Below are 24411 nucleotides of genomic sequence, written 5' to 3'. Positions count from 1 at the left end.
ATTGTTTTTTTACGTCGTTCTGTTCAATTTTTTTAAAATTTTCTTTCATACAAACCTTGTCCTGATAATGACAAACAAAACAAAAAAAAATTATCTAATTTGGTGCAGTCGTTCTGAAGTTATGCGCGTACATACATTTCGGCGATTCATTTTTATTTATATAGATATATATATTTATTTTATATATTATATATATATATATATATATATATTTAATTTTTATATATGTATAAAACTCAAATCTAATAAAAGCATTATTCATATTAACTAACAATTATTATTATTGCCTTCATTACCAACCTCTTTCTTGATCTCCTTATATAACATACACATCTTATATTAGTAAAATTGCTAGCATTTCTTTAACTAATGAATTATTCATTATTCAAAAGTATGTCTTATGAGAAGTAGTATTTTTAATTTGGGGACCGAATTTCTCCAACGAGGGAGATATCACATTCTCGATCTTCTAGCAAAAATTTCTTCTTTTCTCACTATCCTCCAATAAGCTACAAGCACAAACTAACATGAAACTACGAGAGACACCTTTATATATCACCCATGATGTAAGTAGAAAGGTGAAACCATTGTGCATAATGACAGAGGTCTAAGATCTTAACCAATCTTAAACCAAGGTCTAAGAAGAACTTGAACTTTTAGGCAGCGCGCTATTTGAAAATTTCAAAAATGAAATAAGATTGTATCTAACGTAATTTGGATAAAAATATGTTGTATTTAATATAAATATTACAGAAGCGAAGTATGACTATACAGACTGTTTATTGCATATATGTTTGAGTTTTTTTTTAATAAGCAGCCATAATATTGAAGACAAGACAAAAAAATGATATGTATATAATTACAAATTATTATACTTGACAAACTGTAATAAATATATTATAATGTGCCATAATTGAGCACGAATTGTATTGGAATTTGTATTGGAATGCAAATATGAATCACTATTAATTAATTACAGGAGTAATTGCATAGTACATAATTAATTATGATTGAAGTACATAATACGTAATTATATTATATGATTAATTATATCGTCGAATACTGTTCATTTATCATAACATACACATTATGAGCACAACGAATGTATGTGTAATATTTGTGTATATGTGTGCTTCTCTATCATATGTCATATCTTGTATCTTTATTTATGATATAATGTGTATCATCGTGCTGATGAAATTGGTAATTGTGTCACATTATATTTTATTCACAAAAAGCATACCATGTTGCAATATGTTATATTATCATAGATAAATGCTAATGTCATCCGATTGTTGACGAATTTATTGCAACACTCACATAAGCAATTGATTGGAATGACAATTGCATCAATTTCTAATCATGTCACATGATTGACGTCATGACCGTCATGACGCAGTCGATTTAACATTATTCTCATAATTCGCAAATTTACATACGAAATGTCATTAAATCACTTTTTTATAAGCAGCCATATTGAATTTTGCATAAAAGCTCAAAGCGCAATTGGCTGACTGTCCCCCACTTATTTTAATCTACTGCGCATCTATCAGAATGATTCATCTTTCTACTTACACCATGACGTCACCTAATATATAATAATAAAATGCGAATCTGAGAGAGAGAGAGAGAGACATATATGAATCATCTATACGAAATGGACTTATACAGGGTGGCCGATTTATCTGAAGACATCAAAATATCTCGAGAACTATGCATCGGATCAAAAAAAGTAGGTAATAAAAGTTGTTTGTCTCGAAGGGGGACATCCAATGATACCAACCTCGACTGTCGCGACGCGCCACTGTGGGCGTGTGGCGAAGTACGGCTTATTATAAAAGGCAGTGCAGTGCGATCAGAGGTCACTTTTCTTTCAGAATTAGAACTAAAAGCATTTCTAACAATTTCATTTTACTTGACTAGTTTTTATTGCCTGTACATCTATTCTTCATTCCTCGAACAGAATTGCAAGTGGAAAATGAATCCTGCAACGGTAGAAGAAAAAATTGAAATTGATTCTGATTTATGGTGAATGTAGGAGGAATGTTGACGATGCTGTTGCCTAGTATGCTGAGCGTTTTCCAGACAATGTTCGCTCATGTTCTTTTTACCCATTTTGATTTTTGTTGATTACAGCGCCATCTGTGAATCAAAATGCAAGAACTCGTAGGTCAAATTGGGGTACTTTTTTCTGAAGAATCCAAATCTACAATAAAAAATGGGGGTTCCTATTTAAGTTTTTTATCTTCCCCCATCTCCACCCCCAGGAGGTGGCGGTAGAGGGTCGAGTTTGGTATCATTGGATATTCTCCTTCGACATGAACAACTTTCATTACCCACTTTTTTTGATCCGATGCATAGTTCTCAAAATATTTCAATGTCTTCAGATAAATCGGCCACCCTGTATGTAACACGTGGAAAAGACAAGGATCGATATAAGAAGATCCTTTTAAATATGAACTTCTTTTATTACAAATTATATAAAAATAATGTAAAATATGTTTAAAAGATTAAGGAGAATCTATTTATGTAAAAATCACGATAAATGACCAATATTTTAAATAATTATTAAATAATTATTGTAAATCTTTGAAAAGGGTCATTTATCGTAATTTATTGTAACTACTATAATGTATGTAGGACACGACCTTGCAAGCAATGCATTCGGAGAATCAGTTAATATTCTTAGAAAACTTTCTCTTAAAGACCACCCAAGAAGTTCACAAAAATCTTTTTCATAGAATAAGCCAAGGAATTTGTTCTTAAAATTCTGTCATAAATTATCCCTACCAATTTAAAAAATATATAAAAACCATTGAATAAAAAGTAAAGGAAGGAGCATTTGCCGGATTTTTAAGAATGGAGGATGATGCCGACTACGTCACACTTTGTTTATTATGGCGGACTTGACGTCATCTCACGAATATAAGATGTGTGTGTGTAGCAGTAAGTAATGGCAAGTAGTGGTAGTGCGGTTAAAATTCTTCAATATATAAGTAATTTTAATAAGCAAATAATTCATTAAATAAAAAAAGTGATTTGCTGCGTTTGTGGATATTCTAAAAGTATTGATCATAATGGTTTTCCTGTGTCTTATCATTTGCAAGTAATATAAGATAATATTTTTATAAGTTTATAGATTAATTTCTCAAGTAAAATATTTGATATAAAAAATGGCATATAAAAGAAATATAATTAATATTTATTATTTTGTTATTGAATTCCAGATACGACTGAAAAAGTTATTAATTGAGCATTTAAATTTAATGTCACTACATGATGTCATTTGTGACGTCATAGATTGTTCGGTTCTGGCTTCATTTTTTCGGACAAATGCTACTTCCTTTACTATATTATATCGATATACGACAGAATATTATATTCTAAGATAAAAACACTTCCGACAATGGAAGAAAGAGTATTCTCATAGATTCACTCCAGACTTAAACTCACTCAGATTCTTACTTATACTGTAAATCGCTAGATCAAGTCAATTCAGAATAAAGAATTCAAATTTTAAAACAAGAGTATACTTCTTTAATCATCATCAGTGAAGAAAACCAAGGCAATTAATTATATCCTGAGATTTTATCTCCTTAATCGCAAGAAGAACTCACTAAGACGTTCTGTTGAATTCATAAACTGTTGGAAGATTCCGTATTACGGAACCACCCAGGTAGCAAGCACACGTCATTTTGACGTTCCAAACTGGTCATTTTTGGTCATATGTCGTCAAAATGACTGATTTATTACATGACTTTATATTGACGTTTTGATACAACATTATTTTAACGTCATTTTTCAGTCATGAAGTGACGATTATTTTATTATTAATATCATCAGTTAGTACATCGATCCCATAAAAAAATCTTTTAAAATTTTTTATATACTCGTAACATGACTTTCGTAATCAGACTTTAACAATTGTTAAAGTAAAATTCACTGTAAAATCAGTAAATTTCACTGTAAAACCAATAATCGCTAGTTCATTCGTTTACAGCTATGATCGCTATCTCCCTCGTATTTAGTTTTAGTTGTGAGCATTACATAAAGTTTGCAAAGAAAGATGACAGATAAAATTAGAAATATTACTTCGATTTAATTTCTTATACAATTTCAATAGAAAGGCTTCAGATAAATCGATTTTATAAGTCGGACAAATAAATGTCTGGCTACTTAATGAAAATTATTCGTTCGTTATTTATTTAAAATAACAAGTTCAATATACATGTAATATAAATAAAATAAAATTTTTAATATAATAAATATTTAGTAAATATAAATAAAATTTTTAATTTTATATATTTAATATATTTTATATATTATATATATATTTTATATATTTTATATAAATAAAATATATAAATATTTATATATATATTTTATATATTTTATATATATTTTATATATTTTATATATTTCATATATTTATTTATATTTATATATATTTATTTATTTTTATATTTATTATATTTATATTATATTTATGAAATAGATAGAATGAATTATAGTTTAATATTACTGGCAAAAACGAAAGAAATATTACTGATATTTTACTGATATTGGGAAATATTACTGATATATTACTGATTGAAATAGTCAAAATTATTAATTGATTTTTTCAATAAAATATCACTGATTGACAATGCTGCACTTATAACTGCTGTAATTAGTGACTATTTACTGTTTTTCAGTGATAATATACTGATTCACTTTCAGAGAGTGCTTTATTCGACAACACTATTAATATATTATTATGCTAAGAAAAAGACGTCAAAATATGGTACATTTTATGACGCCAAAATGCGGTACATGTCATGACGTCAAGAATCTGTGATATTAGACCGTCACTTTTATGTCATAAAAACGTCAATTCTGACGTCAAGAATAGTCAGTGAATGACTAATTTGAATCGTCAAAATGACGTGTGCTTGCTATCTGGACAGCTAATCGAATTTATCAGAACGTGACTATATATATATATATATATATATATATATATATATATATATATATTGTGACCGTGTAATTTCTTATACTTGGAAACGAGGAAAAAATCATTGAGAGGACCGACGGTGTTGGCCCACGGCACACCTTCGGCACGATCGACCTCCGTTGACTCGGCGGTCGCAAGTCAGAAGCCAGAATTTTTGGGCGCCAGGCGCGAATATCCGTGCCGCGCGAAAAGCTAATTAATCGCGAGAAAATTGGAGGGCCGATCGTGACGGCCTGCAGCCTCGGTAGCTCACGCAAATGGTGTCGGTAGAGGCGTGGAGTTCGCGGAGAGCGGAGGAGAGGAAGTCGAGAACGATTGAAATACTCAGAGAAAACTACTAGAAATCATAAAACTTCATATCATATATTTCGTCGAGAAGGAAAATCGACTAAAATAAAAAAAAAGTATTTAATCACATAGTTGCCATTCCGGCATAACTTTCGCGCACAACCAGTCGCAATTCGGTGAAATCTGTTTTATTTACGGCGTCTTATATTACGGCGGCGAGTCCTGCGAGTGAAACAAAGACAGCGCTATCGATGCGCACGGCCGCGATCAAGAGCGAGCGAGACAGAGCCTATATCACGCGGTCAATGCGTGTTTATCGTGAAAAACTGGAAAAGACGAGTAAATTAGTAGCCGACAGATTAATGAGGTTGCGGCAATTAATCGCACCCGCGATACTGTTCTCGCCCGCCCGAGATCTATCCGGCGGCAATCGATATTACGCGAGCCCCGCGCGATGAAATGCGGCAGGGCGTGCGGCGCAATACAACGACGTCACATTAATACGACGATTCTCGGTCAGAATACAAAAATTTCCTGGCAAATTACGACAGCCGAAACGCAGTGATTAGACAAACAACGACGAAATAGGCTCACAACGACGTCAGACTTTACGAAGACGCGAACAATTTACAATGTATGACAACGCGAAATATAACACGGTGACTGGCGGTGGCATTTCCTGGGGAAGCAGTGGTGCTGCAACAAAAGCTCGGACGAATCGCTCGGCCCTTCTATTATTCGAGTAATTTTTCCAAAATCGCGAAAGAACGGAGACGTTAATGGCGTAGGTGCCACGTGCGATAACGCGAAATAATCGATTTTATCGGATGCGTAAACTCGAGGGCCCGACACAATTCACCCAAGCGACAGCGAAATTGTTGGCCTTACAGAAAGATCGTTCGTCTCATCAAAAATGATCCTCGAAATCGTCCATAGGAACAGAAAAGGCTCTCAGTATTTGTAAAAGGGGATCTGCGTCCTTTCGCGTCGCCAGTCCGCCGTACAGTGAGGTGCGTGAGGTCCGCGGAAGACACGTCGGTGATCGTTTCCCCCGATTTTTCTCGCCGAATCTAATTGGCGCAGGGCCGTGTCTCGCCTTTCGCGGGCCGATTCTTATCACGGCCGTAATTCTGTTGTGTGGGCCCCGGAAATTCTCGGCCGCAAAGGGAAATATTCCCGGCAGCAAGCGCCTCTTGCCTCGCCTAACTTCCTCGGGGCTCGGGAAATCCTCCGTTGATCTCCAGGGTGACTTCCATTATATTCCCGGCCCCGAGCGCAGGGCCGGACCAGTCGGGGTCTTCGCGACGCCGCTCCGAATTGAGGTCTCCCACGGGGATGTGACCGTGTGGAGTGCGCATCCTCTCCAAGTTCCTTTTGAGCCTCCTTTTCCGAGCTGCAGTAATTAGAAATAATAAATCGGGGGGGCCGGCATGCGTTCGCGGCAACGAACTAATTTGAATTAGAGATGAATTGACAAAATTGATTCACCTGACGTGCTCCATTCCAGTCGGCGGAACCCCCGTCCTCACTGTATCTCTTCACATCCTGTTCGCTATCCTCTTCCCGATGATCGATTGAGACGAAACGATAACAAATCCGCTGAAAAGGCCAACACGAAACGCAAACGCAAAACGAGCGCGCAACGGTGCGTACACAAAAAGAAAAAACGCAAAAGAGAGAAATCGCCAAAGAGGACCGCTCCTCCGTTATAGCGGAAGAACGCAGGTCCCAAAAAAGGCTCTCTCTCGGTCGAGCACTTTGCCCCTGTGACGGACAACGCACAGGCGTCACGTCACAATATATATATATATATACAGGGTCTACCAAAAGTGTGGAAACCCCTAAATATCTCGGAAAATATACGTTTTACAGAAAAGTGTTTCCAACAAAAGTTGTAGGGTTTAAGAAGATCTATATACTGATTCTATCAGTTTGACCTTGGATGGCGTTGTCAAGGTCAGGTCAAGGTCACATTGACTTTTTTAAATGACACCCCTTACATTTGATTGCATATTCTTATAGCTTAATTCAAGAGCTTTCCAAAACACTATAATAATGTTCATTTTTATTAAGTACTTTGCGAGTTATGAGGGTTGAATGATAGAGTAGCGCCGGTATTAACATTATCCAAGGTGTACTACATGGAGGTTACTCGCTCGGATTTGCATCTGTTGTGTGTGTGATCCAGCTAACTAAGGCAAGATCGGTCGTGGATCCAGTCAGCAAAAGCAAAGACCCAACCAAATTACAATCGAGCATTTAAAGACCTGGAAAGCAATCGACATAGTAAACAGTAAATAAATTTGTGGATGCTCATTTATCATAATAATTGTTCGAAATGTGTGCGTGTGCGTGCGTGCGGTGCGTGTATACAGAGATCAGGTTAGGTTGCACCAAACGATTGCAAATGTGTTTCAATGTGTTAAAGTAAATGCTGAAAGTGGCTGCCATTTACTTCCTGACAATATGCTAATCTTTGGTAGAATGTAGAAATGACTTTACGATTCGTTTCAAAAGGTATCAAAGCCATTTCATCCCTTATTCGCTGTATCAATTCGTGAATGGTTTTTGGTTTTGTTCTGTAAACCTTACTCTTCAGATATCCCCATAGATAATAATCAAGAGGAGTTAGATCTAGTGACCGAGGTGGCCAATCCTCTCCTCCCTCATTTCCGTTCCTTCTTCCTATCCACCGTAGCGGAAAAGTCTCATTTAAAATACGACGTGGTCCTGCACCAAAATGAGCAGGAGCTCCATCATGCTGAAACCATATTTCTTGGAAATTATTTGGAAAAGTATTCTGTATGGCTGGAATTATTTGATCAACAAGTAATCTCTCATACCTTTGAGCGTTCAAATATTCTTCAAAAAAAAACGGCCCTATTAAATAGCCATCTATTATTCCGCACCATACATTTATTTTTTGTGGATGTTGTGTGTGAGTTTCCCGCACCCAATTCGGATTCTCATCTGACCAGAAACGAAAATTTTGATTATTAACTTCTCCCGTTAAGATAAAAGTTGCCTCGTCTGTGAAAACAATTTGATAAGGGAAGATGGGCCGGACATCTATTAGTGCCATCATTCTTTCACAGAAATGTATACGACGCTCCTCATCTCCGTTTTGCAATTCTTGAACGTATTGCAATTTATATGGATGGAACTTGTTCTTCTTTAAAATTCTCCAAACCGACATGGGAGCAATATCGTGAGTTTGAGCGACTCTCTGAACACTAGAATTGGGATCTTCAATAAATGTCTGCAGAACATCAAGTTGTTTTTCTTCGTTGGTTGCAGACAATGGTCTTCCTGACTTAGAGCGATTTCTTACGCTACCAGTTTGTCTAAAACGTTCTATTGTTTTTAACACAGTGGACTTATTAATTCGACGGTTCGGATACGTGTCATTAAATAATCGAACGACATCAGAGAACGATCTTTCGTTATCACCCCATCCACGCATCATGAGGATAGTGATTCTTTCACGTTCCGACAAGTCGCCAGCCATTTTTAAAACGTTTAATTTTAATTAATCGTACGTTGTATTTGGACGATAACAATTAATTTCTGCTTGCTCAAAGCTGAAGTTAGAAGGTGCTCGTTCTTTGATAGCTTTATACATTCTTAGTTGAATTTTAAATGCGAGTTAGACTGCATGTAGTGCGTCACATAGCGGTAAATGAAGGAACTAACGAGACGTTTCATACACGTTTTATGGAGCAATTTTTTGGCAATTTGACTTCAGCGAAATATGAGGATATGTTGAGGAATCGATCTTGCCTTAGTTAGCTGGATCACACACACAACAGATGCAAATCCGAGCGAGTAACCTCCATGTAGTACACCTTGGATAATGTTAATACCGGCGCTACTCTATCATTCAACCCTCATAACTCGCAAAGTACTTAATAAAAATGAACATTATTATAGTGTTTTGGAAAGCTCTTGAATTAAGCTATAAGAATATGCAATCAAATGTAGGGGGTGTCATTTAAAAAAGTCAATGTGACCTTGACCTAACCTTGACGACGCCATCCAAGGTCAAACTGATAGAATCAGTATATAGATCTTCTTAAACCCTACAACTTTTGTTGGAAACACTTTTCTGTAAAACGTATATTTTCCGAGATATTTAGGGGTTTCCACACTTTTGGTAGACCCTGTATATATATATATATATATAGTCATGTTCTATATATATATACAGGGTGTCCCATTTTAAAAGTTCCACCCTCATAACTTTTTTAATTTTGATTGTTGAAAAAAATGTTTCAGACAAAAGTTATATGGCTTGAAAGGGGACATAAGATGGTGTCCTTAGTTTGACATTGAAGAGTTACCTGAAGATCACATCCAACTATTTAAATGGGACACCCTATATGCTTTTGCATGTTCTTATAGTTCATCTCGAGAGCTTCCCAAAACTATAATTAAGTTAATTTTGATTAAGTACTTTCCGAGTTATGAGACTTGAAATCATTTCTTCATTTTACATAAACCGCAATATATCTAGTAAATATTCACTTTTCGATTATCTTGTTTTAATACTTTTATGTACAAAATAATAAGAGGAACCGATTGGTGTAAAAGAAACAGTTGTTTCGAAGAAAAAATATGTAATTGTTAATTGTGCAAATTACATATTTTTTCCTAAAAATGACTATGTATTTTCTTTACAACAATTGATTCTTCTCATTATTTTGTACATAAAAGTATTAAAACAAGATAATCGAAAAATACATATATATATATATATATATATATTAATATATATATATATATATATATATATATATATATATATATGTATATATATATATATACACGGTGGGCCATTTTAATCGATGTACTCGAATATCTCGAAAACAGCACTCTTCAGAAAGAAATGTTTCAAACAAAAATTGTAGGGTGTGAAGGGGGACATAAGATGATGTCATTGGTTTGACCTTGGATAGTCGTTTGAAGATCACGTGAAGGTCACCTTTAATTTCTTAAATGGAAACCCCCATTTTTCAATGCATATTCTTGTAGCTTATCTCGAGAGCTTTCCAAAACACTACAGACAAATGTTTTTTCATTAAGTACTTTTTGAGTTATAAGGCTTCAAAGTTTGCAGTACTTCGATATAAAATGCAAAATATCTCGTAAAATATTTAGTTTTCGGTAGTCTTACCCTAATACTTTTATGCACAGGATAATGAGACAAAACTATTGGTACAAAGAAAACGCATGATTGTTTATAACAAAAAGTGCATTGCAAATTACACATTTTTTATTATAAATAATCATACGTTTTCTTTGCACCAATAGTTTTTATTTATTTAATAGTTATATATTTACATTATCCTGTGCATAAAAGTATTAGGGTAAGACTACCGAAAACTAAATATTTTACGAGATATTTTGCATTTTATATCGAAGTACTGCAAACTTTGAAGCCTTATAACTCAAAAATTACTTAATGAAAAAACATTTGTCTGTAGTGTTTTGGAAAGCTCTCGAGATAAGCTACAAGAATATGCATTGAAAAATGGGGGTTTCCATTTAAGAAATTAAAGGTGACCTTCACGTGATCTTCAAACGACTATCCAAGGTCAAACCAATGACACCATCTTATGTCCCCCTTCACACCCTACAATTTTTGTTTGAAACATTTCTTTCTGAAGAGTGCTGTTTTCGAGATATTCGAGTGCATCGATTAAAATGGCCCACCGTGTATATAGGGTGGCCCATTTTAATTTCCCCAGCCAAATATTTCGGAAAATAATGAAAAATCAAAAAAATGTTTCAGACAAAAGTTGTATGGCTTGAAGGGGGCCATCAGATAGTGGCAATGATTTGACCTTGGAGAGTCATTTGAAGATGACGTAAAGTGTTACGTCCGGTGGACTTCACGATTCTGTTCTTTCATCGAAACGTTTCTTAGAAGTAATCAACGATTGGGTTGAATTTAAAAGGAAACCCAACTCGGATAAACAAGCAAAGTGGCCAGTCGAGATAGCGCTACGAAAATTTAAATAAAATTTTAATTTACGAGTCTCGGAAATATAAGAAATTCAATCCATGCGTATCAATGGATCGTCTCAGAGACTTTGAAATAAGAGCCTTGGTCATCGGGAAATTGACCAAAAAAGTAAATACGAGCAGAGCCATAAAATTAATATCGCACGTGCGCTGGATCAATTAGGCCATTCTCAATCAAATCGTAGGAGATAAAGAAATCAGGTCGCTCCCACTCTCTACTGGATGGTGAAGCCAAACCTTAAGAAAAAGGGCTTAACCAATTAGAGGTCTAAGACACCCTCTCTTCCTAAAAATCTAACTCCTTGGCCCTAAGAAGGGAGTAATAGAAATCATTTGATTCGATTTTCAAAGATTCCCACCATCCAGTAAGGAGGAGGAGCAACTACTTTAAAAAATGCAAGCGCAAGGCGCGAGCGCTCACTTGGTCTCTAATTTATTAGTTCATTAAGTTCTCTAGTTCATTAGTTCACTTGCGTTCACTAATAAGTACTAACTAGCACTATAAGCAGTACAGTTGATAGCTCCAATCAAGATTCAGTTATTCAATTTTAAAATTATATAGCCTCGGGGATCCTTTTTTTGCATTATGCAGTTAAGTTATTAATTTGTTTTATATCACAGTGAAAATGATTTTGTTAACATTTAATCGTGCATCATGTGAAATTTCTGATGAACATCTTTATTACTCGGCTCTTCATGTTATCAACCTCCGACTTCAGCCATTGTAATTTTATCAACGCATTTATTTTTGTGATTCCAACGAATTGTGAGTAAATTTGAGCAACTTTTCTCCTTTTTCCATATCTTACTATCTCATAATTTAAACACCTATGTCTAACAAATAATTTTAAACAGTTTAATAATCATTAAATCTTTACTAATTTACTATCAATCAATCAATCAATTCTTGTTTCACCTCTCCTCCAGCCTCATTCCTTGTTCCTTTCTTCCTAATTCGCCTAGAATCTCCGAAAGGCGATTCGCGAATAAATCTATCCTACGATCTTTATCTATTCGTTCAGGATTTCAGCATTGGAATTCACGAATATTTCCTTTATTTATTCACTCTGGATTTCAGCATTGGAATTCGCGAATAAATCTCCTATGATCCTTATCCATTCGTTCAGGATTTCAGCATTGGAATTCACGAATATTTCCTTTATTTATTCGCTCTGGATTTCAGCATTGGAATTCGCGAATAAATCTCCTAAGATCTTTATCCATTCGTTCAGGATTTCAGCATTGGAATTCACGAATAATTTCCCTGTTCGTTGAGAATCTCCGCAAGGCGATTCACGAACATTTCTCTGTTCGTTGAGAATCTCCGCAAGGCGATTCACGAACATTTCTCTGTTCGTTGAGAATCTCCGCAAGGCGATTCACGAACATTTCTTTGTTCGTTGAGAATCTCCGCAAGGCGGTTCGCGAACAATTCCCCGTTCATTGAGAATCTCCGCAAGGCGGTTCGCGAACGATTCCTTAATTTTCATTTCCTTTTAATTGCCTTTTCTGATTTATTCATCAACAATTCGTATTGTTTTCTATCTTTATATTTCGTTTAAGCCCTTCTTTATATATATTTAACTCTTCATTTCTATTTTTCTTTACTCCCTTTCATTTTCTTTTAATTTCCCATTCCTTGCATTATTATTATTATTTATCCTTTTTTTTTTTCTTTCCTTTTCTTCCCCTTTATATTATTTCCTATGTATTATCACTACTTTGGGAGAAATCATTGAAATAGATGAATAATTTTCGAACTTAGACATGGCGAATCGTTTATCTTAATTTTATTATTGTATTTTAATTTGGACCTGTGTTTCGCCGAATTTAGAAAATTTTAATTTTAATTATAACATACTCGAGAATATATACATACACGCACACATACTCATTCATGCATAACTATAACTGCTAAGATGTATTTTTCTTTCCTTATATTTTTTTTTTTATATAATATATGTATTTTTTTAATTTAATGTAGAATTTAATTATTTAACCCGTTCTCTTCCCTAAATCCCGAGATCGCACTAGGTCCTATCCCGCGTAACAAGGATTAGATTCCTTTACCGAAAAGGGACCACCGAACGAATAGGCGTAAAAACGCAGAGTTAAAGAGACCTTCGGTCGCTGACCTGTATCAGGCCCTTCACATTCGTTCGACCCGATCCATACACACGCCCGAATAAAGTGTGTCACGGGGTAAGTAAGTTACGTTCTTCCATACAGCCCATCCTTTCAGGGTCCGGACGTAACATAAAGGTAAACTTCAATTTCTTAAATGGAACTCCCTATTTTTTATTACATATTCGTGTAGCTTATCTCGAGAGCTTTCCACAACACTATAATAAAGTATTTCTTCATTTGAGTACTTTTCGAGTTATGAGGCTTGAAATCATTTCTTAATTTTGTATAAATCGTAAAATATCTAGTAAAATATTCATTTTTCGATTATCTTGCTTTAATACTTTTATGTACAAAATAATGAGAGGAATCAATTGGTGTAAAGAAAACACATAGTTATTTTTAAGAAAAAATATGTAATTTGCAATTAATAATTACATATTTTTTCTTTGAAACAACTATGTATTTTTTTTTACACCAATTGATTTCTCTCATTATTTTGTACATAAAAGTATTAAAGCAAGATAATCGAAAAATGAATATTTTACTAGATATTTTACGATTTATACAAAATTAAGAAATGATTTCAAGCCTCATAACTCGAAAAGTACTCAAATGAAGAAATACTTTATTATAGTGTTGTGGAAAGCTCTCGAGATAAGCTACACGAATATGTAATAAAAAATAGGGAGTTCCATTTAAGAAATTGAATGTTACCTTTACGTCATCTTCAAATAACTCTCCAAGGTCACATCGTTGCCACTATCTGATGGCCCCCTTCAAGGCATACAACTTTTGTCTGAAACATTTTTTTGAGTTTTCATTATTTTCCGAAATATTTGGCTGGGGAAATTAAAATGGGCCACCCTGTATATATATATATATATATATATATATATATATATATATATAGAGAGAGAGAGAGAGAGAGAGAGAGAGAGAGAGAGAGAGAGTATCCCATTATATACATATATATATATATGTATATGGGTACCTTATAATATACGTATAGATATTATAGGTTTATATACAGGGTGATTCATATAAAGTGTTCGATGTGAATATTAGCTAAAGTTAAAGAGCTATGAAAAAATTTGTATACCGAAAGATGTTTGACACAGAGAGAGACATTGGTACAAACGATATTTTTATAGATGAAGGCATTAAAGAGATTTCAAAATCAACTTAATTTTTTAAATGGAACTCCCTATTTTTTATTACGTATTCTTATAGCTTATCTTAAGAGTTTTCCAAAACACTATAATAAAGTATTTCTTTATTGAGTACTTTTCGAGTTATGAGGCTTGAAATAATTTCTTAATTTTACATAAACCATAAAATATCTAGTAAAATAGTCATTTTTCGATTATACAGTTGTTTTTAAGAAAAAATATATAATTGTTAATTGTAAATTACATATTTTTTTTTCGAAACAATTATGTGTTTTCTTTACATCAGTTGATTCCTCTCATTATTTTGTACATAAAAGTATTAAGGTAAAATAATCGAAAAATGAATATTTTATTAGATATATTATGATTTATATAAAATTAAGAAATTATTTCAAGCCTTATAACTCAGAAAGTACTCAATGAAGAAAAACTTTATTATAGTGTTTTGATAAAATATATAGTGGTTTGGTAGAAATACATTATTATAGTGTTTTGGTAAGCTCTCGAAATAAGCTATAAGAATACGTTATAAAAAATAGGGGTTCCATTTAAAAAAATTAAATTGATCTTGAAATCTCCTATCTTTATCTATAAAAATATCATTTGTACCATACAATGTCCTCCTCTGTGTCAAACATCTTTTGGTAAAAATTTTTTCATAGCTCTTGAATTTCATAGCTCTTGAATTTCATAGCTTTTGAATTTTAGCTAATATTCACATTGGTCACTTTATATGAATCATCCTGTATATACATAAATATATATATATATATATATATATATATTTATATATATATATATACAGAGTGTCCCAAAAGTCTGGACACAGTCGAATATCTCGTATAGAATGCATTTTAGAACAAAATGATTTAGACAAAAGTTGTAAGGATTAAAAAGATGTATTTAACTGTAACATCCATTTGACATTGAGTGACGTCGCCAAGCTTAGGGCAAGGTCAACTTGAATTTTTTAAATGGAACCCCCTATTTTTTATTGCATATTTTTGTAGCTTACTTCGAGAGCTTTCCAAAACACTATAATAAAGTATTTCTTCATTGAATACTTTTCAAGTTACGAGGCTTGAAGTAATTTTTTAATTTTACATAAACCATAAAATATCTAGTAAAAAATTCATTTTTGGATTATTTTACCTTAATACTTTTATGTACAAAATAATGAGAGAAATCAATTGGTGTAAAGAAAACATACAGTTGTTTCGAAGAAAAAATATGTAATTTACAATTAACAATTCCATATTTTTTCTTCGAAACAACTGTATGTTTTCTTTACACCAATTGATTCCTCTCATTATTTTGTTCAATAAAGTATTTCTTCATTGAATTCTTTTCGAGTTATGAGGCTTGAAATAATTTCTTAATTTTACATAAACCATAAAATATCTAGTAAAATATTCGTTTTTCGATTATCTTACCTTAATACTTTTATGTACAAAATAATGAGAGGAATCAATTAGTGTAAAAAAAACATACCGTTGTTTTTAAGAAAAAATATGGAATTTGCAATTAACAATTCCATATTTTTTCTTAAAAACAACTGTATGTTTTCTTTACACCAATTGATTTCTCTCATTATTTTGTACATAAAAGTATTAAAGCAAGATAATCGAAAAACGAATATTTTACTAGATATTTTATGGTTTATGTAAAATTAAGAAATTATTTCAAGCCTCATAACTCGAAAAATATTCAATGAAGAAATACTTTATTATAGTGTTTTGGAAAGATCTCGTGATGAGCTACAAGAATATATAAAAATATATAGGGTGTTCCATTAAAAAAAATTGAAGTGAAGCACTTCGCGTGACCTTCAAATGACTCTTCAAAGTCAAACCAATGGTACCATGGCTCATTCGAAACCAAACAACTTTTTCCTGAAACATTTTATTCTAAAATGCATCGTGAGATATTTAGGTGTATCCAGACTTTTGGCGCACCCTATATATATATATATATATAATATATATATACACAAACATTGATCATGAATTGCATACGTGTTATTCTGTGTTTGTGCAAGTATATGTACGTGTGTGTGTGTGTGCATATATATATATATATATATATATATATATATATATATATATATATACAGAGTGTTGAAAAATTAAGTGCCATAAATTTGTGTGATGAAAGAAGGAATCAATATAAGCATTTTAAGTATAGGAACCGTGGGTCGGCGACGCTTAGTTACGGCGTGACAAGGGTTTAATTAAATTGTCACAATGTCTGCAATACAATGATTTTATTCGGTTAATTTTAGATGTTTATAATAAATGTTCGAAATTACGACCGCCAACGTTCCGACAAAAATCAGAACGACTTTACGGCTGAAGCACGCAATCATCTGACAGAGACTTTTGGCAACAGATGGATCGGGCGGGATGGACCTGTGGCGTGGCCTGCAAGGTCACCAGATTTGACGCCTCTCGATTTCTACTTCTGGGGTGCAATGAAAAATATGATTTATTCCGAACCGGTTGAATCCGAGGAGGATCTGGTCGCTCGTATCGTTGAGGCGTCTGAAACTATCCGACAAACTCCTGGAATATTCCAAAGAACGCGGGAATCATTGCTCCGTCGTTCTGATTTTTGTCGGAACGTTGGCGGTCGTAATTTCGAACATTTATTATAAACATCTAAAATTAACCGAATAAAATCATTGTATTGCAGACATTGTGACAATTTAATTAAACCCTTGTCACGCCGTAACTAAGCGTCGCCGACCCACGGTTCCTATACTTAAAATGCTTATATTGATTCCTTCTTTCATCACACAAATTTATGGCACTTAATTTTTCAACACCCTGTATAATTACACAGGTATATAATTACAGAATGATTCGCATCAAATGATACACTATTTAGAAAATTTTAAGTTTATGAAAAGCTGCTCATATAAAATTTAGTTCAAGAAGAGATTTGTATATCTCGGAAAATATTTACTTTAGACAAGATAATATAAAAGACTTTTAAAAATTTAGTTAGTAGTGAATTACAAGTATTAATATGAAAAAAATATATATTAACTTAGATAATTTTAATGCAACTATATAATTCTTTTTACATAAGCTGATCTTATCACATTCGGTATACAAAATTCTTTAAAAGGAATTAATAATTATTGAAAATATAAAGCAATAATTTTTATTATAATTTAATTATCATATCTGCAACTTTAAAAAGGACTCCGTACATTCCTTACAGAAATTGGTTTTCGGTTTTTGAATTTAAAATAAATATATATTCTTCTTACCTTATACTGATAAAAAGTGCCAATAAGCACAAACACCTTATAAAAGCAATAGTTTAACTGCCACAGAGTTTCAAAAAATTGATAAAGCGTTCCAAAGCTTATTTTCGTTTAACAATAAATGTAATATTTGCAAATTCGCTAACCAATTCCAAGATCGCCAAAAATAACACTAACATTTGTCTTTATTATCAGTCGTTATGTTACTTTGATTTATTGAGTATATATGCACTTGATCCTCTCGTGTTATTTACTGCTATGCTTGACTTCTATCTGGGCGAGGAATTTATATATCATAGATTGTAAATGTGTGTACGCATATAGATTGTAAAAAATTGATCTCAATCAATTGGGAGAAGAAGTCTTAAATTAGCATGTGACGTTATGCTATTAATTTTTTCATTTATGCATCGGTATGTTTATCGTTGAGTCAATTGCGTATGTCTTTGGTTGACTCCTGTTTACGTCCTGACAACCGAGGACATATTTATCAAGAGACACAGTGTCTTGAAGTCGAGTCATCATCACTTAGGTGCAAGACACACCGTGTATCTTTACGCGAATGGCTAAGTTGCGAGTAAAATATTATCGGTTCTCAATAATCGCTGAACCAATCAAATTCTTATTAGGTTTAATTAATTGCTTGGATTCGATTTATATAAGGAAAGTGTCTTTATTTTTGCTCTATGTGCTCTATAAGCAGAAATATAACGATGCAAAGTCTCAATGTGAAACTTTTTAATTAAGATACCGTCACCGTCGTGGCTACTACATTTTTTACATATTTTTTTTGTACGGTTCGCACGTTTGACGAAAGAGGCACTGTGTTCTCGTGACGATGAGAGATGTACAATACGCGTCAAAATAATTTCTCTAGCAAGAGTTGGTAATATCTCTCCTTTGCTAATGTATAAAAATCGTATGCATTAGTAAAGGATAGATATTATCAATTCTCTTTAGGAAAACGGAACTAATCATTGAAGTATACTGTATTATTGTCCTTATTTAATTAACTTTTCATAAATACATATTACAGAAATTTATTAATAAACGTTAATTCATTAAGTCAATAATGTAATTATAAAAAATAAATTTAAATTTTTTATTTCTGTGTTTGAGATTTAAAATTATTTGTAAATATACATTTCACTTTTACAAGAGGTAAAAATTCTAAAGTTATCGTATACAAAATATTTATATTTAATATATTTTAATACATCTATATATATATATATATATATATATATATATATATATATATATATACATTACATTTGTTATATAGAATATTATATATTTTTAATATTAGGCATATTTTTATAATTTTCCAATTATTTAGATTAGACATCATACATTTGTCATAACTGATAAAACTTTACATTTTATAGACTCTATTGATAAGAATAAGTTGTTTGCTATAATTAAAAAAGACATATCTGAGAAAGAAGGAAATTATGATATCTGGAAATAAAATTGTTGAATTAAAATTATCAGATAATAATAGTTTTTATGCATAATACGTGAATGAGAAAATATTTTAACCAAAAAATATTTAATATTATTGTCACATTACATACAAAAAAATACTAATTTTAATGAAGAAAAAATAATAATGTACATTAATAACTTTATTTTAAATAATGAATATAGAAATACAATTAAATAATAATTTTGCACTAAAACTTACATACTTACCTTTAATTTATATTTAATGTTATAATGCACAACAACAAATATAAAAAAAAATCAACTAAAACATTTTATAGAATATCTTATATCAATCATAGTATCAGTCATACTATCAAGAGATGCCTAAAAAATATGTCAAAATCACTACAGAAACAGTGAAGAAACAAGAAAATAAATATTCATAAACTTATATTTAATGTGATAATGGGTAGTTTAAAAAAAATTAATTAAACTAAAAAGTTATTTAAAAAATACTATTTCCATTCAGGAGTACCGTATTTTCACCCAGGAGTACTTATACTGATTTTGACATATTTGAAACGTGAACAAAAGTCATTACTTAAAGAAAAATATGTAAGATAAACTATAATTAAGAAAAAAAATAAAACAAAAATAAAATATAAATTATAGTTAAATTTATGTTGATCACAGTTTGTTGTAGATTAGTCTTGTTTTTCTTTCCTGTCTTCTTTTATTATGGGATGATAGGATAGAATCTGAAATAATAAATTACATAATTAAATACGTACATAATTAAATACAAAAAATCTTAATATGAAGTAAATCCATCCGCTTTTCAATAAATATATATTTAAGTTCTACTTTCTAAATAAAAAAATAAAAAAAATAAATTAAATTAATAATATTAGATGATAAACTTAATTCCTGCCTACAATAGTATTGTACAATATTTAGCGGCAGGAATTAAGTTTATCATCTAATATAACTACTAATAAATACTCTAATAAATAGTAATAAATATAACTATTTTTTTACCTTCTGCCTCTTCTTCTATTTCTGTCCCAATAATAATGGGCAGAAGATAATTTGTATAAGAAGTGCATGAATCGTTCTTGTTGCTTTTTTAGCAAGCTTTCCAGCAGCTGTATCCATTGATTTTTGTGCTGCAATTATTAAAGTAATTATTAAAGTTAGAAAATTACTTACTATATGTGTTTTAGTGTAAAGAAATTTAATGCAAAAAATATATACAAATTAAATGTAAGAAATATATAAGTATTAAAATATAGTAAGTATAACGTTTCATTATCATGTAATGAAAATTACCTTGTCTAATATCTCTGCGATGATATACATGTTCTGTGAGTGCAGCAGTAACAGGAGCAGCAATGGTAGTGGCAACGGGGACAGCGGTGACGGAGGCAGCTGCGACGGGGGCAGTGGCGGCGGAGGCAGTGGCGACGGAGGCAGCGTAGGCGGGGGCAGCGGCGACGGAGGCAGCGGCGACGGAGGCAGCTGCGACGGAGGCAGCGGCGGCGGGGGCAGCTGCGACGGGAACAATTACGACGGGGACAGCGGCGACGGGAGGCAGCGGCGACAGAGGTAGCTTCACCAGGAGTAGTTGCGAGGGAGGCGAAAAGACGATGTTTCTGAAGAGGAACATTCTTATTTGAATGATTTTCGATGGATATTTCTTGTAAAAATTCTTCGTCCATTAGTATCTACAAAAGTATTTAATATTTAATAGTCTTAAATAACAGTATTATTTTTCTTTTAATGTAAAGATATATAATAAAATCGATACTTACATCATTTATATTTTCTCCTTTCTCTTTTGACCACAAGGACCATTCATTCGACATATTCGTTGCCATCTTTGATCGAAACCATTAATCGATCATTTTTATAGATTCATAACTTTATGTACAGTAAAAAAGCACTGTTTTTTATTGGCTTATTATTACTTTAAATATGACGCCCTTATAATTTTCCTTTATGAGATTGCTATTATAGCAAGTACATTCGTTCCGCGGCCTCTCTCGCGGGGCAAGGGGAACATAGCCTCTGACCAATCAGTCACTGTCATCTGCCAGCTGATTGGTCACTTCTACGCTCTCCTTGCCTCGCAAGAGAGGGGCCACGGAACGAATCATTGTCCCGGAGTGTATGTTGCATTATTATAATAATGAAGTTTATTTTTCGCGATTGTTAGTTTATGATTATGCTTCACAGGTTAGCTATAATCGTGACTTGTTTACGTGTTTGCTTAATTAATTTTAAGAAGACAAATTGTTTTGGGCATTGGATAGCAGTAGGTGTTTGAATTTAAATTGTTTGATATTGCATAATAAAGATATTATATAAATAGATATTAAATTAAATTAATGTTAAATTTAAATTAATGTTAAATTTGGTCAATAATTTTAATTAATAATTATAAATAATTTGAAAATATAAATTTGTATTATAATTGATTGTTTATCACAGAATAATATTATTCTTTTATTTATTATTGTAGGGTTATTAACTGCATATTAACAAAAAATTTACTAGGACTATTGATTGTACATTATCAAAATTTGAAGCAACAAAATATTTAGAAGAAGAATGAATAATTGAGAATGAGATTTATCTCTGAGATTTACCTCTATCAATTGATTAATATGTATAAGATTTCGCTCCATTCGGGAGAGTGGGAGCTTAGCGGACAGATTTATGAATTGCGAGAGTCTTTTCGCGTTACGACTAACACTTAAGCGGCCAGGCGAATTGTTTCCCTTTTTTTTCATAGCCCGTCTAAGATACTGCAGGCTTGAAGAGTTTCGGATTTCATAGCTTCACGTGTGGAGCGCTATAAAATATCTTATTGCGGCTCTGGTTCTGATTTTATTTAGAATTTCTAAGTTCGACTGGCCATCCTTAGCTCTAACTTTTCTCGTTTATTTATTGCTTCGAGTCTCCCGATCTCAGATATCCGCTGCAAGGATTAGATATACATATGTTTATCGTTGGTGCGATTCTTAAGAAGAATCGCTTTGTTTCTAGAGTTCCAATGGTTCTAACGGACGTTCCAACTGTAAACATATGCTAGTTCGATTTTATTAGAGCTCTTTATCTTAGTGAAATTTTTTATTTATAATGACAGGCTATCCGCGTAGTTTAGCCTTATTTATTATTTTTTATTTCTTTGGTTCAGATAGTTATTCGCGCATATGGCTATCGTATAGTTTTTGTATAGTTTCGAAAAAAGAAAAGAATCACGACGTCCATCAGACGTAACAATTATTAACGTTTAAGAAATATCTTAACATGTTATACTTTATTTTGAAACTTAAAAATATCTGTGTATCAAGTCAAATATTAAATCCAAATGTTAATGCTATTGTCACGTCCGGCGATCCATAGATCCCTAGATCTAGCAGAATTTTTTCTTTTCTCACTATCCTCCATCCAATAAGCTACAAGCATAAACTAACATGAAACTAAGAAAAACACACTTATACATCACCTATAATAAATGCTAATCTGAGAGAGATATATATATGAATCATCTATATGAGCGAGATAGACTTCTATGTAATATCTAGGAAAAACGAAGACCGATATAAAGAAATTTTCAATATAAATTTCTCTTATTATACAACTATGTAAAAATCATAATAAATGACCAATATTTTAAATAATTAAATAATTATTGTAAATCTTTAAAAAAAGTCATTTATCGTAATTTATTATAATGTATGTAAGACACAACCTTGCAAGCAATGCATTCAGAGAATTAGTTAATATGTATTCCTAGAAAAACTTTCTCTTAAAGATCACCCAAGAAGTTCGCAAAAATCCGTTTCATAGCTAAGGAATTTGTTCTTAAAACTCTGTCATAAATTACCCCTATCATTCAATTTTTAAAGTGTATAAAAACACTTCCAACAACGGAAGAGCAGCTCAGTTCATTCTCATTTTCGTTCTCAAGCTCATTCTCATTCTCAGCCTCATTCTCATAGATTCACTCCAGACTTAAACTCACTCAGATTCTTACTCGTATTGTAAACCGCTAGACCAAGTCAAGTCAGAATAAAAAATTCAAATTTTAAATAAAAGTATATCTCTTTAATCATCGTCTGTAAAGAAAACCCAACTCAAAGCAGTTAATTATCCTGGGGTTTTACCCCCTTAACCGCAAGAAGAAGAACCCACAATTAAGATGTTCTGTCGAACTCGTAAAACTGTTGGAAAATCCTGCCTCACGGAACCAACTGATCGATATTACTAGAACGTCACACTATCAATATCAAATTATTGATGTTATTAAACATTTGAATAAGTCGAATATTATTATTTGATATTGATAGCATTATAAATTTGTAAATTGTAAATTATAAATAGTTATAATTGTATTTTAATTATAATCTAATATTGATATTTTGTAAAATATATTGTAAAATACAATACAATTATGACTATATTTATATTATATGAAATTGTATTTACGATTATAAATTCTTATGTAAATTAAACGAAAAATTATTGAAAATATATGTAAATGATTACATAATAGTAATTAACATAATAGTAATTCATTAAATTAAAGTATTTATTTCTATAATATACAGGGTGTCCGTAAATTTTCGACCTTAATGAAATAAATAAGTAGATTGGCTCGAATTAACAAGAAATGACCGGTATTGCTTTGGGATTGTCGCAATAATTAACGAAATATTAAATAAAAAAGATCGGCCAATCTGCGTGAGTAAAAGCGCGCGGCGACGAGAGTCGTCCCACCGTAATCCGATACTACGAACGCGGCGAAGCGGTGGGCGGGTCGCTCTCCGAGACATGATGGTGGTTTGCGATATATCGCAATACCGCGCCGAAAAATGACCCGTCCCCCCTTTTCGTGGCGAGAAAATGATGCGCTATCATTTCCACACCACCTTGCGGTAGATAGCATGGTGCGCTTTTTTTATAGTGGTTTCCCCCATAGGCCTATTCCACTCTCAATTTAAAAATTATTCAAAATGCCATTTACTATACGCTGAATATATCGTAAATGTAAAAAATTAATGGACAGTACCTTTACAAAAATTCGTGGTTGAAAATTCCTC

Source organism: Camponotus floridanus, unplaced genomic scaffold (genome assembly GCF_003227725.1).
Source record: "Camponotus floridanus strain SB8 unplaced genomic scaffold, Cflo_v7.5 scaffold288, whole genome shotgun sequence".
Classification (NCBI taxonomy): domain Eukaryota; kingdom Metazoa; phylum Arthropoda; class Insecta; order Hymenoptera; family Formicidae; genus Camponotus; species Camponotus floridanus.
Note: the sequence above shows the minus strand (reverse complement) of the source record.